We start from the raw sequence: 15,000 nt of genomic DNA, 5'->3' as shown, positions 1-15,000 counted from the left end.
CTGATCTTCTGGTTCTGGTCGGTCCAGACTCAGGGGTCTCCTGCTCAGTTATTCTCCTGCTCTTATTTGGGTTCTGCCAGAATACACACTTCCATCATGTGATGTCCAGGACGGCGTGGTGTCCTCGTGGTGTGTGAGCTGCTCTTCTGTCTGAAAGGCTCCCTGTTTTATTTCTCTTTAAAGGTTTTCTGAGAAGTCCAGCTCTGATTGGTCAGTAACATGTCAAAGGCTCCGCCCTCATCACCATATTCATGTTCAGCTCCGCCTATAGTGAATACGGCAGCACATGCTGAATCCTAAATTAAACATCAAATGATGAAATTAATTCAAATGTGTGCAGAGCAGCCAATCACAGTGCAGTATGCAAATGAAGCAGGACAGGAAACGGTGCGCGCCTGATGATGGACAGGTGTTGTGTTCGCTCTCGCTCTTCAGTGCTGTGTTACTCCGGCAACTGTGTGTGTGTTTCTGCTGATCTGTCCAGTCAATCTGCTGATCTCCGTTTGTGTTCGACACACTCCACATGCGGTTCTGGCCCACATTAGCTAATACAGCGGAGTGTGAGGAATAACGGCCTGCGGGAGAGAGATACTGCAGCGGGTCAGAGAGCTAAAGCTGGAGCTCACGCGTGTGGGAATGAGCACGCTACTGTGGAGAAACTCAGGGGTATTACTGCCGTATCAGTACACGCGCACACACACACTCAAACACACACACACACACACACACACAAACACATGCTCACTTAACAAGTTTTTGGGACATCTGCCTCAGCTGTGCTGTGAGGAGTGGATTAGGCGTTGGATTAGGGGTTGGGTTAGGTGTGAGTTAGGGGTGGGGTTAGGCTAGGGGTTGGGTTAGGTGTGAGTTAGGGGTGGGGTTAGGCTAGGGGTTGGGTTAGGTGTGAGTTAGGGGTGGGGTTAGGCTAGGGGTTGGGTTAGGTGGGGGTTGGGTTAGGTTTGGGTTAAGGGTTGGGTTAGGGGTGGGGTTGGGTTAGGGGTGGGTTAGGTTTGGGTTAGGGGGGGGTTGGGTTAGGTTTGGGTTAAGGGTTGGGTTAGGGGTGGGGTTGGGTTAGGGGTGGGTTAGGTTTGGGTTAAGGGTTGGGTTAGGGGTGGGTTAGGGGTGGGGTTGGGTTAGGGGTGGGTTAGGTTTGGGTTAAGGGTTGGGTTAGGGGTGGGTTAGGTTTGGGTTAAGGGTTGTGTTAGGGGTGGGTTAGGGGTGGGTTAGGTTTGGGTTAGGGGTGGGTTAGGGGTGTGTTAGGTTTGGGTTAGGGGTTGGGTTAGGGGTGGGTTAAGGGTTGGGTTAGGGGTGGGTTAGGGGTGTGTTAGGTTTGGGTTAGGGGTTGGGTTAGGGGTGGGTTAAGGGTTGGGTTAGGGGTGGGTTAGGGGTGTGTTAGGTTTGGGTTAGGGGTTGGGTTAGGGGTGGGTTAAGGGTTGGGTTAGGGGTGGGTTAGGGGTGGGGTTGGGTTAGGGGTGGGTTAGGTTTGGGTTAAGGGTTGGGTTAGGGGTGGGTTAGGTTTGGGTTAAGGGTTGTGTTAGGGGTGGGTTAGGGGTGGGTTAGGTTTGGGTTAGGGGTGGGTTAGGGGTGTGTTAGGTTTGGGTTAGGGGTTGGGTTAGGGGTGGGTTAAGGGTTGGGTTAGGGGTGGGTTAGGGGTGTGTTAGGTTTGGGTTAGGGGTTGGGTTAGGGGTGGGTTAAGGGTTGGGTTAGGGGTGGGTTAGGGGTGGGTTAGGGGTGTGTTAGGTTTGGGTTAGGGGTTGGGTTAGGGGTGGGTTAAGGGTTGGGTTAGGGGTGGGTTAAGGGTTGGGTTAGGGGTGGGTTAGGTTTGGGTTAGGGGTGGGTTAGGTTTGGGTTAAGGGTTGTGTTAGGGGTGGGTTAAGGGTTGGGTTAGGGGTGGGTTAGGTTTGGGTTAAGGGTTGGGTTACGGGTGGGGTTGGGTTAGGGGTTGTGTTAGGGGTGGGTTAGGGGTGGGGTTGGGTTAGGGGTGTGTTAGGTTTGGGTTAAGGGTTGTGTTAGGGGTGGGTTAGGGACAAAACACTGTTTTCACTGTATTAGACATGGTGGCGATGGAGAGTCGCTGTACAGCACAGGTGTTACACACAGCTCCCGCAGTTCAGCTTTAACCCTGATTAGTATGGAAGCATATGAGTAGCATAATTCAATTCAAAATATAATATGCAAAATGGCAATGCAATATGTAAATGGAAGTGTATTTCTGTATTTGAATGTGCATTTTCCAAGACATATGAGCAATGTTTGGTGCAGAATGAAAATGTAAATTAAATTAGATTGTTTGCATTTACTGTTTTAATATGTAAATTGTATCCAAATTTTCAAGCTTCATAAGTAGCTAAATTAAATTGAAAATGCTATACACAAACTGAATATGATGTGAATAAAGTACAAGCAGAAACTGTAATTCAATTCAATTCAGTTCAGCTTTATTTGTACAGCGCTTTTACAATGTAGATTGTGTCAAAGCAGCTTCACATAAATGGTCATAGTAACTGGAACAGTGTGGTTCAGGTTTTAGTGTTTAAGTTCAGTTCAGTTCAGTGTGATTTAATCATTACTGAGAGTTCAAACACTGAAGAGCAAATTCATCGATGTGTAGCTATACCAATCCTGAACCATGCGAGGCAGTGGCGACAGCGGAGGGGGAAAAAAAAACTTCACCTGATGGGAGTGAAGAAAAAAAACCTTGAGAGAACCAGACTCAGTTGGGCACGACCATTTTAATTTCTCCGCTGGCCAAAAGTCTTGTGCAGAGCTTCATTCGCCGTGGTTTATGCTGGAAGATGGCCTCAATGAAGACTCGTCTGTCCCTGGAGCGTCGCCGGAATCAGACTCATGTTCTCCACTCCCCACGACCATCAGCGCAGCAGCAGCTCAGGATATGGCCTGGTCCCGGATATGGAATCCTTGGGATCATCACGTCGCTGGTCTTGGATCCAATCAGTGACTCCACCTAATCTGAGGACCTCGGGATGAGTATCCCCAGGTGAAAATAGAGAATAAAGAGAATAATTAGCGTAGCTGCTGTTCATAGTGTATATAAGCAAGATGCAGAAGCCTGTGTGGAACCCGCTAGGTGATGCATTGAGTGTATGCTTTACTGTACTGTAGCAAAATGATCATTTAAATGTTATTTGTCCTAAATGCATTTACACTGGCGTCTAGGAAACGCAGGATTACATTTTCAGCATGACAGCATGGGATGTGTGTAGCAAAATTAATTTTGAAATGTTATACGCAAAACGATAATGCAGTATGTAAATGGCAGTGTATTTCTGTATTTCAGTTAGCATTTTCCAAGACATATGTGCAATGTTTGCTGCAGAATGAGAATGAAAAAAACATAATGCATTTTCATTAACACATCGCGACGAATGAAAGCCGATTTGAAATTGAAAATGCATTCTGGCCTGGCCACGCCCACAGACGGCCGCCGTTGCTGCAAGGCGTGTTAGGTTATGTCGTCACAGCAGCGAGGACTATTTGGGACATTTGGTAGCATAAACATGGTGAAGTCTGTTCCTCAGTGGCTTCGTGAAGCTGCACGAGCTCTCGAGCGTGAACTGGGAAATACTTTAGAAAACCAATCACCTCCTAGCTCAGTAAAGCTGGCTTTAGGTTTGATATTGAGGACAGATGCAGGACACACACTGCTCTAGTGTTCAGCAAGTAATGTTGGTTACTGTCCTGTTGCTGAATATAAAATGATTCAGAACCGCCTGAATATCTGAGGAGGAAAAGCAGAACATTCACAGAGCGATCCCGCAATCCTGCATCAGCTTCAACAGCACAGCGGGAGAGAGAGAGATGAGGAGAAGAGCTGAGGAGACGGTGACCTTCACACTCGCTCTATCACTCCATCACTCTCTCTCTCTCTCTCTCTCTCTCTCTCTCTCTCAGTCTATCTCTCGCCCTCCTTTAGACTTGCTCTATCACCCCCCCCCCCCCCCCCCCCCCCTCCATCTCTGGGTCAGCTGATGAACACATGGCAGGTTCTCCAGCTCCAGGATTCTGGCTCAGAGCTGCGGGTCTACATGTGTGCAATGGCCCTTTCAGTACCACACAGAGAAAACACCTGCTACCGACACGAGCACACACACACACACACACACACACGCACACACGCACACACACACACATTGCACCAATGTATGCATCAAACTGACACTGTCCTCAGTTCAATGGGGGTGTCAGTGTGTGTCAACATGTCACTTCACGATCAATGTCCTTTAATTGGCCAGCAAGACACACACACACACACACACACAGAGGTCCTGTCCTCAGGATGACCGCGGGTCAGGGATCTGCTCAAGCTGCACTCAGTCGTGTGTGTCATGAATGTGTGAGTCAGGGTTTGGATGCGCTCGCTCTGCCGGGTGCCAGATCCTCACTCAAAACTGCACTTCACACACGCTAACCTCCAGCTGAAGTGATCTTCATTAGCGAGCAGGTTTCCCTTACTCATTCACTACAACTGAAGTCTATTTTTCAGCTCTTTATTAAAGCTGTTAGTGTGATGGTGGGGATATAGAGGGCCAGGTCCACATCGGGGAGAGACGGATGAAGTCTGAAGTTCAGTATGAAGCTGCAGTTCTGGAAGCGCTCTCGGCTGTCTTCATTAGCAGCTTCAGTGATTCTGGCTGCTGTTTCCAGAAGAGTCTTCAGCAGCACACACCATTACATCTCTCTTCTTTTCAGCTAAGTCCCTTTAATAATCAGGGGTCGCCACAGTGGAATGAACCACCAACTATTCCAGCATATGTTTTATGCAGTGGATCCCCTCCCAGCATCACTGGGAAACACCCATACACACTCATTCACACTCACACACTCATACACTACGGTCAGTGTAGGTGATCAGTTCCTCTATAGTGCATGTGTTTGGACTGTGGGGGAAACCGGAGCACCCGGAGGAAACCAATGCCAACACGGGGAGAACATGCAAACTCCACACAGAAACACCAACTGACCCACCAGCTGTGTGTGTGTGTGTGTGTGTGTGTGTGTGTGCGTGTGCGTGTGCGTGTGTGTGTGTGTGTGTGTGTGCGTGTGCGTGTGGTGTATGTTGTTGCTGTAGTTGTCTTGGTTCTTCAGTCAGCTGTTGGAGAGTTTGGCTGCTTTCACACCTACACTTTTGTTTGGGAACGTGTCTCGTTTGCCCAGTTAGCGCGGTTCGTTTGGCATATGTGAACAGGACAATCGCGGTCTTCCGCGCCAAACTAATCGCTCCGAGATCGCTTAAATGAGGTGGTCTTGGCTCGATTGAAACGAACCCTGGAGCGGTTCGATTGCAGTGAGAAAGCGATCTGATCCGAGCGCGGTTATATCACAGTGTGTTATGGATATGTAATAGGCTTACGGCTATATGAAGAGAGAATTATGAGTATGGCGGGAAGTTTCGCGAGTCTCCGGATGCCCGCAAACGAGTGATGATCTCCCGGTAATCTCGCGTCTCCCTCCCGGTCCTCAAATAGGCATCGTCGCGCACCCTTCCCACCCCTCCCCACCACATCTCTCCTCAGACACATCGCACGCACCCTGTCAATCACCACCAAACCACCACCTCTCCTGACAGCTGAGCGGGACGCTGCAAAATAAACCCTGACACTCTGACCAATGTGAGGAGAGTTTACTCACACGTGACTTGTTTTAGCTCTTTTGGTCCGATTAGAAACGTTGCAGTGTGAAAGCGAACCGCTCCAAGAGCAAAGAGCAGCAATGTAACATTTGTAATCTCTGTTTCAGAACAACTGAATCGATACACAGGTGTGAACGCAGCCTTAATGTCAGCTCATTCCACAGACTACTGTCAATAATCATCACCATCATCAGACACTATCGGCAATCTCATATTGATCAAACATTTCTCCATCTCTGCTGACCTGAAGACTGCTGATCAGATGGAAAAGATGTTTTTCATCCCTAATTCAGTCTCAGTCATGTCAGTGTGGTGAACACAGAGAACAGAAGAAAGACTCACTCTGACCACGGCTTCACTGCAGACAATACAGCTAACTTTATTCATGTGTTCCTCATCATTTATTTCATAAACACATATTGCAATTCGGGTTCTTGCAACACAATTTCAAAAAAGTAGCATCAGTAAAGCGTTTCCCACTGTGTAATGCTGCCGCTCCTGTTCACAGCACTTAATAATGTCCAGGGACTGAAGACAGCAGTGCTGAATTCTGCTCCATTCTTCCTGCAAACAAGTCAGGGTTAGGGTGGGCAACAGTACCAGGTCTTCCAGACCACATTTTGTGCTCAAAAATGCACCACACGTTCTCTATTGGAGACAGGTCGGGACTGCAGGTAGGCCAGTCCAGTGTCCGTCTCCTCTTCCTCTGCAGCAGGACTCTGTAATGTGAGCTGAGTGTGGTTCTGCATGGTCTTGTTGGACTCTGCATGGGCGTCTCTGGAGCAGAAGGCAGCATATTGAGCTCCAGAATTTCTCTGTGCTGTTCAGCATTACTGGAGCATCACAGAAGAGCAGGTCACCTTCACCAAGAGCACCGACACAACCCCAGACCATGACAGAGCCGGGCTTCTGGACCTGTTGCTGGTGTCAGTCTGGATGATCCTCTTCTTCTTTGGTCTGGAGCTCACGGCGTCTATTTCTCCCAGAAACACCTGAAACACTGCTTCATCTGAGCATAGGACACGTCTCCACTGTGTGATGCTCCATCTCAGACACCTCCGAGCCCAGAGAAGCCCTTCTGGACACTGTTAACATAGGGCTTCCTCTTGGCACAGTGCAGTGTTGGCTGGTGTTTGTGGATGTGACTCTGTATTGTGCTGCTTGTCACAGGTTTAGCGCAGTAGTGCTGAGCCCTTGTGCTGATCTGCTTATAGATGAATGAGGACTCTTGATGCAGCGCCCCCTGAGGGGTCGGAGGTCATGGTTGTTCAGCTTAGGCTTGCGCTCTTGTCCTTTACGCACTGAAACTCCTCCAGACTCCTTCAGTCTTTAATGCTGTTCTGCACTGTTGAAGGTGAAATATCCACATGTCTTCCTCTCTCTCTCTGAGGAGCATTGTGTTCACACATCTCACTCAATTTCTCTCCTATTTGTTGTCAAACTGGCGATCCTCGACCCATCTCTGCTCCTAAAGGAGTAGAGCTTTCCTGATGAGCAGATCATCATCACCTGTGGACATCCCATCACCTGTGTCACATCACATAATTATTCAGCAGTTCACCTGATCACTGCCCTTAATACTATATATATATTTAGGGTAATTTATATTGTAGAAAGGCAAATATATGCATATATGCTTTAGTTATTGATTTGTCTGAGCTCTTCCTCTGCTGGTGTTCCTCCCGCTGGCAGAGAGGGTTAATCTCAGCATTAACAGCTGATCTGGGAACAGTCTCTCCATCCCACAGCTCTTCAGTGAACATTAGTAGAGTCTGTCGGTGTAGGATAAACTTCACCGTGTGCTTGTTTCATGATGGTTTTAGCTCCACGTCTGAAGATATCTGACCTCATTTTTGATGAATTCCAGTAAAGAAATGAATCCAGCACAATCCTCCAGAATTACAGCCGATCCACACAAACTCTCACAGCACTGAGCCGCAGTGATCTCCTAATAATGCTCTCATCACGATACATTACATAAAGGAACCTCGAGAAATATAAATAGTGTGTGTACGTCAGCGTTAGATAAGCTGGTGTCGGGGTCTCCGAGCTGCTATCCGGCGTCCCTGCGGGAGAATCACCGATCTGGACGCTTCGCCACTTGCCTTGAACACACTCCAGAACCCAGCATCAAACCCTGGACACCGCTCACATAATCCTGCAGTGAATCCTGAAGGGTCACACACACACACACACACACACACACACACACACACACACACACACACACACTGGGTTTTTGTGGTTAACAGGGACAGTATAGTGTCATGAGTATGACTGGGGTTCTACAGCACTGAGGTGATCTATAAGGACCTGTCGTATGTCCTCGTCAATCAAAACACTTTAAAACATATTGAATGTAAACGTGAGCATATTAATGTCTGTTATATTCAGATTTCTCCACAGGTGTGCTGTGAGTGTTGGGTAAGGGCTAGAGATGAGCGATATAATGAGCTGCTTTTACTGTTTGAAATGCATTACACCTATGAACGTGTGTGTGTGTGTGTGTGTGTGTGTGTGTGTGTGTGTGTTTGCTCTGTGCAGCAATAACAGCAGGTTGTGTGATCACACTCTTTGATGCGATGTCTATTTCAGCCTCATTACCATAGAAATGAAGTCAGTTCCTCCTGCAGAACAGAATCGCAGTCAAACTCCATGGAAACACAGTTGCGCGTCCTGAATAACTGTGGACAAACGTCTGTGAGGACACTCTCGGATGGTCATTTGCTCTGGATTCTGTCTGTAAATCAAACCGTGTGTATACTTATCGGAAATGATCAATACTAGAGAGATCTTGAATATTCTGGAGAAGAGAGAGAGACGCTGATGTCAGCTGTGCTTCATTAGACAGGAGAGCAGGATATGTTAATATGATGGTATATTTACATGATGATATGTTGCAGCGCAGTGCTCAGCGTCCAGCTACAGTAACAGTCCAGCAGTGGAGTGTCCAGCACACTGCAGTGTGTTCAATGACACCACAATCACACCATGGCGTTCCCACACAGTTTAACTGGACACACACAGTGAGCTGCTCTAATCGCCTCATCGTGACTGCGTTTCTGTCTGTTATTGGACCTCAGAGCTGCGTTTGACATCATTGATCCTAACGTTCGCCTGACAGGCCTGAGGATGATGTTGTTATTACTGTGGGACTCCGCAAGGCTCAGTTCTCGGTCCTTTACTATTTACACATTATATGTGCGGCTGCTTGAGTATATAAGAGATGACGAATTCCTAAAATAATGACTCACTAAAACAATGCTCGTTTGGGTTCATATAAAACTTCTCCACATTGTGAGAAAGCATCAGAGATGTTGACGCTCGTCAGGATGTTGATGTATAAATGTGTAGAGCTGTGTCGGGGCATTAATGTCGGCAGGCGGTGAGAATACTCTGCGTATAGGAACAGTGTGTTTCTCTCAGAGTTTATAACGTCACACATCACTAATATCCAGTGTGTGAATCTCCAGCCGATCGCGTCGCTCTCCATCTGTCAGGGAAACTCCAAACCCTTCCGGAAGCTTACATCACTAAAGCAGACGGGCTGAACGCCACGGCGGCGAGAATCCACTGAACATTGTGATGATAGCTCGCTATATTTGGCTTCTTGTTTGCTGGCAGGTGGATCACTTCAATAAACCCTAAAACACTACAGCAGCTCCAATCCCAGAGCACTGCTGTCTGCGTATGCCTACACTGCAAATCAAGAAAGAAATGCTCATTCAGTCATTCAGCTCAGTCTATGAGGGGTCACCACAGCGCAATGAACTGACAACTACTCTGGCATATGTTTGACCCAGCGAATTCCCTTACAGCTGCAATGCAGTACTGGGAAACACCCAAACACACTCATTCACACTCATACACTACGGCCAGTGTAGTTGATCAGTTCCCCTATAGCGCATGTGTTTGGACTGTGGGGGAAACTGGAGCACCCGGAGGAAACCCACGCCAACACGGGGAGAACATGCAAACTCCACACAGAAACAACAACTGACCCAGCTGAGGCTCAAACCAATGACCTTTTTGCTGTGAGGCGTCAGCACTACTCACTGCGCCACCGCGTCACCCATATATTTGTGTTTATTATTGTCTTATTATATAAGTGTGCATTTTTACGAATCTGCTTATTATTTAAATGCTTTCCTCTTCAAAAGCCTTGAATTAAATGCTGAAGCTCAGAAAAACAGAAAAATGTTGCATTCAGCTCCTCTTCCCACTTCTTCACACCCCTACCCTGGCCTTAGACTCCCACTGAAATCTATTCCTGGAGAAACAGAGAGAGAGAGAGAAACAGAGAGAGAGAGCGAGAGAGAGAGAGAGAAATAGAGAGAGAGATAAACAGATAGAGAGAGAGAGAGAGAAACAAAGAGAGAGAGAGAGAAACAGAGAGAGAGAGAGAGAGAGATAAACAGAGAGAGAGAGAGAGAGAGAGAAACAGAGAGAGAGAGAGAGAGAAAAACAGAGAGAGGGAGAGAGAGAGAGAGAGAAACAGAGAGAGAGAGAGAGAGAGATAAACAGAGAGAGAGAGAGAGAGAGAGAAACAGAGAGAGAGAGAGAGATAAACAGAGAGAGAGAGAGAGAGAGAGAAACAGAGAGAGAGAGAGAGAAAAACAGAGAGAGGGAGAGAGAGAGAGAGATAAACAGAGAGAGAGAGAGAGATAAACAGAGAGAGAGAGAGTCTTCTTTTAGCAGATGCATGTCTGTGTGTGTGTGTGTGTGTGTGTGTGTGTGTGTGTGTGTGTGTGTGTGTGTGTGTGTGTGTGTGTGTGTGTGTGTGTGTGTGTGTGTGTGTGTGTGTGTGTGTGTGTGTGTGTGATGGATCCGCGCTCCCGTGACTGCGCTGCAGAGTTATGGCCTACAGTGAGCCAGCGCAGGATCATCCATCACCGTGAGTCTCTCTCCGCTCTGTAACGGCTGCTGCTGGTGATAATAGCCGCGGCTCAGGGCTTCAGGCTCTCCTTCCTTTAACACATTTTAAAGTCTTCATGAAGGTCAAACAGTTTCTGCTGCACACTTTTACTGTGGGTCAGAAACGCCTCATCTAGAGTTACATCGTCTCTGAAATGCTCCTGCTTATAAAACCTAAAGTGTTGAGTCTGGAGCTGCAGTGCTGGGGAGGTGGACGTCCGAGATAAAGACAAGCGTGGGCGACTGGACCGACTCCTGTGACCCTTTACACTGTACAAACAAAACAGAGAAAACCACACACACACACACACACACACACACACTCCAGTACTGAGATCAGTCTCTCCACTCCTCCACGACAGCATCAGCTCAGGATACAGGCTAGAGCTGAAAACCTTTGCCTGAATCAGGCCATAAAGATTAGGCCCAATAGGGTCCGAGCCCGACAGAATTCGGCCAGAGCCTGTACATTTTGATTGACAGCTTAATAAAGCCCGAACCCATTCATGTTTCGCCACCTCTCTCTATAATCTGGCCTTAAGGCGACGGTGTGTGAGGATTTTGGGTCCAATAAGCAAGAGCTCAGTATAGTCTGAATTCAGTGATAAGAAGACATTAGTCCTCCAGTGTTGAACATCAGCTACACAATCTGCTCATTAGGTAAAGTCACACCAGTCATCAGGCAGAGAGGAGATATAGAGTTGTGTATCATCAGCATAACAGTGGAAGCTCACTCCATGTTTAGTAATGATATCAGCTAGCGGTAGCGTATGATATCATTGTGTGAACAGAAACGGACCAAGAACTGAGCCTTGTGGGACCCCACAGTGTACTGCTGATCTGTCTGATGCCTCTTCAATAACTCACACACACTGATAACACTCAGATCAGACTTGAACCTGGCCAGAACTGTGAATAATCTTGTTTTTTCTTTTGACGTAAGATTATTTTGCTTACCGCATTGGCAGATTATTTTGCTTGTTTTAAGGAAAAACTCACTTAATATTGGCATAATATTTCTCAAAACAAGGCAATATGTTTTGCTTGTCTAAAAAATGCTTCTTGATAAAAGAAATTTTAGATATTTACACTCGAAACAAGACAAAAAATCTAAGTAAGAAAAGCATTTTTTGCAGTGTGTGTGTGTGTGTGTGTGTGTGTGTGTGTGTGTGTGTGTGTGTGTGTGTGCGCAGGTCTGGAGAACAGCTCCAGTATAGAGATGAATTAGGGTGTAATAGTGGAAACACAGGCAGAGGCGCAGCTGCTGTATGATGACGCTGCACACTCACTGATTCATGGGATGCCAGATCTGTGTGTTTCACTGCTAGCAATAATAAATCCAAACACACGGTCTTATTATATCTGCAGACTCTACATCTTCACAGACAGCGCTGTACGCAGGAGCTTATTAGAGGACAATTAAACCGCTGTGGTCATATTAATGCTCACGTCTGTTCCTGCGTCTCTCGGGACGGTCGAGGAGAACCAATCAATGCAGGAGTCTGGCAGAATCTGACGCTAAAGCAGAGCTGAGGCTCTCTGATGGCCGTTTACAGCTGTGATGGAGATTTCTCATGATCCACTGCATCACAACTAGACAAACGCTGGAGCAGGACGTTCACACAATAGACATGTGGATACAGCGTTACTCAGCATCAAAATTAATGTTAAAATGATTGACCCTCGTCTGAAATGTTGTGTTTTATATATATATATATATATACATTTACATTTACATTTAGTCATTTAGCAGACGCTTTTATCCAAAGCGACTTACAAATGAGGACAAGGAAGCAATTTACACAACTAAGAGCAACAATGAATAAGTACTAAAGGCAAGTTTCAGGTCTGTAAAGTCTAAGAAGGGAAGTGTTAGTAGTTTTTTTTTTTTTTTTTTTTTTTTTTTTTTTTTTTTTTTTTTTTTTTTTGTACAATTAGTGTGTTATTCAAAGAGGCAATTGCAGATTAGGAAGTGAAGTGGAGACTAAATAGTTGAGTTTTTAGTCGTTTCTTGAAAATAGCGAGTGACTCTGCTGTTCTGATGCAGTTAGGGAGTTCATTCCACCAACTGGGCAGATTGAGCGTGAGCGTTCGCGAAAGTGATTTTTTCCCTCTTTGGGATGGAACCACGAGGCGACGTTCATTCACAGAACGCAAGTTTCTGGAGGGCACATAGATCTGCAGAAGTGAGTGCAGATAAGAAGGTGCTAGGCCAGAAGTCACTTTGTAGGCAAACATCAGAGTTTTGAATTTGATGCGAGCAGCAACTGGCAGCCAGTGCAAACGGACTAGCAGCGGAGTGACATGTGCTCGTTTAGGTTCATTGAAGACAACTCGTGCTGCTGCATTCTGGAGCAGTTGAAGAGGCTTGATAGAGTTAGCTGGAAGCCCAGCTAGTAGAGAGTTGCAGTAATCCAGTTTGGAGAGAACAAGAGCTTGAACAAGGAGTTGAGCTGCATGTTCAGATAAGAAGGGTCGGATCTTTCTGATGTTATAGAGTGCAAATCTGCACGATCGAGCAGTTCTAGAAATGTGGTCAGAGAAGTTTAGTTGGTCATCAATCGTTACTCCAAGGCTTTTCACCATTTTGGATGCAGTAATGGTTGCCCCATCCATCTGGATTGAAAAGTTATGGTGTAGAGTCGGGTTTATATATATTAATATAATATATATATATATATATATATATATATAATATATCGGGTTAAATATATATTGCAAATGAAGTTTAACATTGTGCACAAATCTTCACAGTGTTTCTTCAATATTATAGGTCAATATTATTCACCCCTTCAGCAATATTACAAACCACTGATATACAATGACTTGCCTAATTACCCTAACTTTACCCTAATTACCCTAGTGAAGCCTTTACATGTCACTGTAAGCTGAACACTAGTGTCTTGAAGAATATCTAGACTAATATTATGTGCTGTCATCATGGAGAAGAGGAAACACATCAGCTATTAGAGATGAGTTATTAACACTATTATGGTACATCATCATCTTCATTTAATCTTAAATATGTCAAGCAAAACAGACTGACCTCAGATCAGAGTGTGTGTGTCTGCAGGAGTTCAGACATCGCCATTGTCTGGGATATCTGTCTCTCCCACACACACACACAAACACACACACACACACACACATACACACACACCTGTCCTGCTGGAGGAAGATAACACACACTCACACTCCTCTTCTGCTGTTTGTCTGTCCTATGAGTTTGACAGGAGACAGACGACACACACGCACACACGCACACACACACACACACACACACACACACACACACACACACACGCACACGCACACACAGCGCAGCTCCATAAAATAATAATGGGGGCAAAATCAATGGCAATCAAGCAATTCTGCGGTGAACAATTGTGGAGTCATGCACGGCTGCACAGGGAAAGGTCAGAGACGTGAGGAGAATAACAACGAGGAGCCTGAAGAGTGAAGGGCGTCTGGGTGGAGAAGCAGAACTGTGAGGGACACAGCAGCAGAACCAACACACAGATCTAATTAATGATCCATTACTGTCTGGAGCACAGAGACACACAGCAGACGCTCCATTACTGACGATCTGCTGTATGAGATCACCGTTACCAACATTACAGCACGCTGATGACCACATGAGCGTAGAAAGCCCGCTTTAGGGTCCAACACTGTGTGCTAACAGCAGGATTCCAGCTCACGCATGTTGAACCTGTTAATGGGCTGCTGGGCGACTGGTGTTGCTGTGTTGGGGTCTGCAGTCTCGGTTCTGTCTGCTGTATGTCAGATCTGAGGTCAGTCTGCTGCTGCTGATGGTCATGTAGGATGTGCTGCTGTTTATAACCATGTGGCAATAATCAACACAGTTTCTAAAACAGAAGTTAAGTGTGTCGCCGTCACAGATCTCATAACATGTCTTGAATTTAAGAAAGATTAGGCCTTAAACACACTGAAATATTGTGCTGTTGGTCTTAAATCATTTTTCAAATCAAGAAAATCCAGGAAATCAGCAGCAATACAGCTCAATACAGCCTTTAGCAGAAGGAGCATCGATTAATTCTGTTTACCAATCTGGTCTAATTCTCTTTCTGTCATCAGTGTGTTACATTTACAGATTATAAAGTGTTTATAGGAGGCGACGCGGTGGCACAGTGGGTAGCGCATTCACCTCACAGCAAGAAGGTCTGTGGTTTGAGTCGCGGCTGGGTCAGTTGGTGTTTCTGTGTGGAGTTTGCATGTTCTCCCCGTGTTGGTGTGGGTTTCCTCCGGGTGCTCCGGTTTCCCCCACAGTCCAAACACATGCAGTATATGTAAATTGAGTATGCTAAAATTAAACTGTGTGTGTGTGTGCGTGTGCGTGTGCGTGTGTGTGTGTGTGTGTGTGGATGATTCTTAGGGATAGGTTGCAGCTGGAAGAGCATCCGCTGTGTAAAACATAT

General features: G+C 46.3%; 1 protein-coding gene across 1 annotated transcript in view; it reads left to right on the top strand.

The window, feature by feature from the left end:
* Positions 1 to 15,000, top strand: part of cplx1 (complexin 1) — a 37,134-nt gene that overhangs the window by 1,803 nt on the left and 20,331 nt on the right. The window lies entirely within an intron of this gene.

This window comes from Danio rerio, chromosome 14 (genome assembly GCF_049306965.1).
Source record: "Danio rerio strain Tuebingen ecotype United States chromosome 14, GRCz12tu, whole genome shotgun sequence".
NCBI classification, from domain to species: domain Eukaryota; kingdom Metazoa; phylum Chordata; class Actinopteri; order Cypriniformes; family Danionidae; genus Danio; species Danio rerio.
Note: the sequence above shows the minus strand (reverse complement) of the source record. Positions and strands in the feature narration are given on the sequence as shown.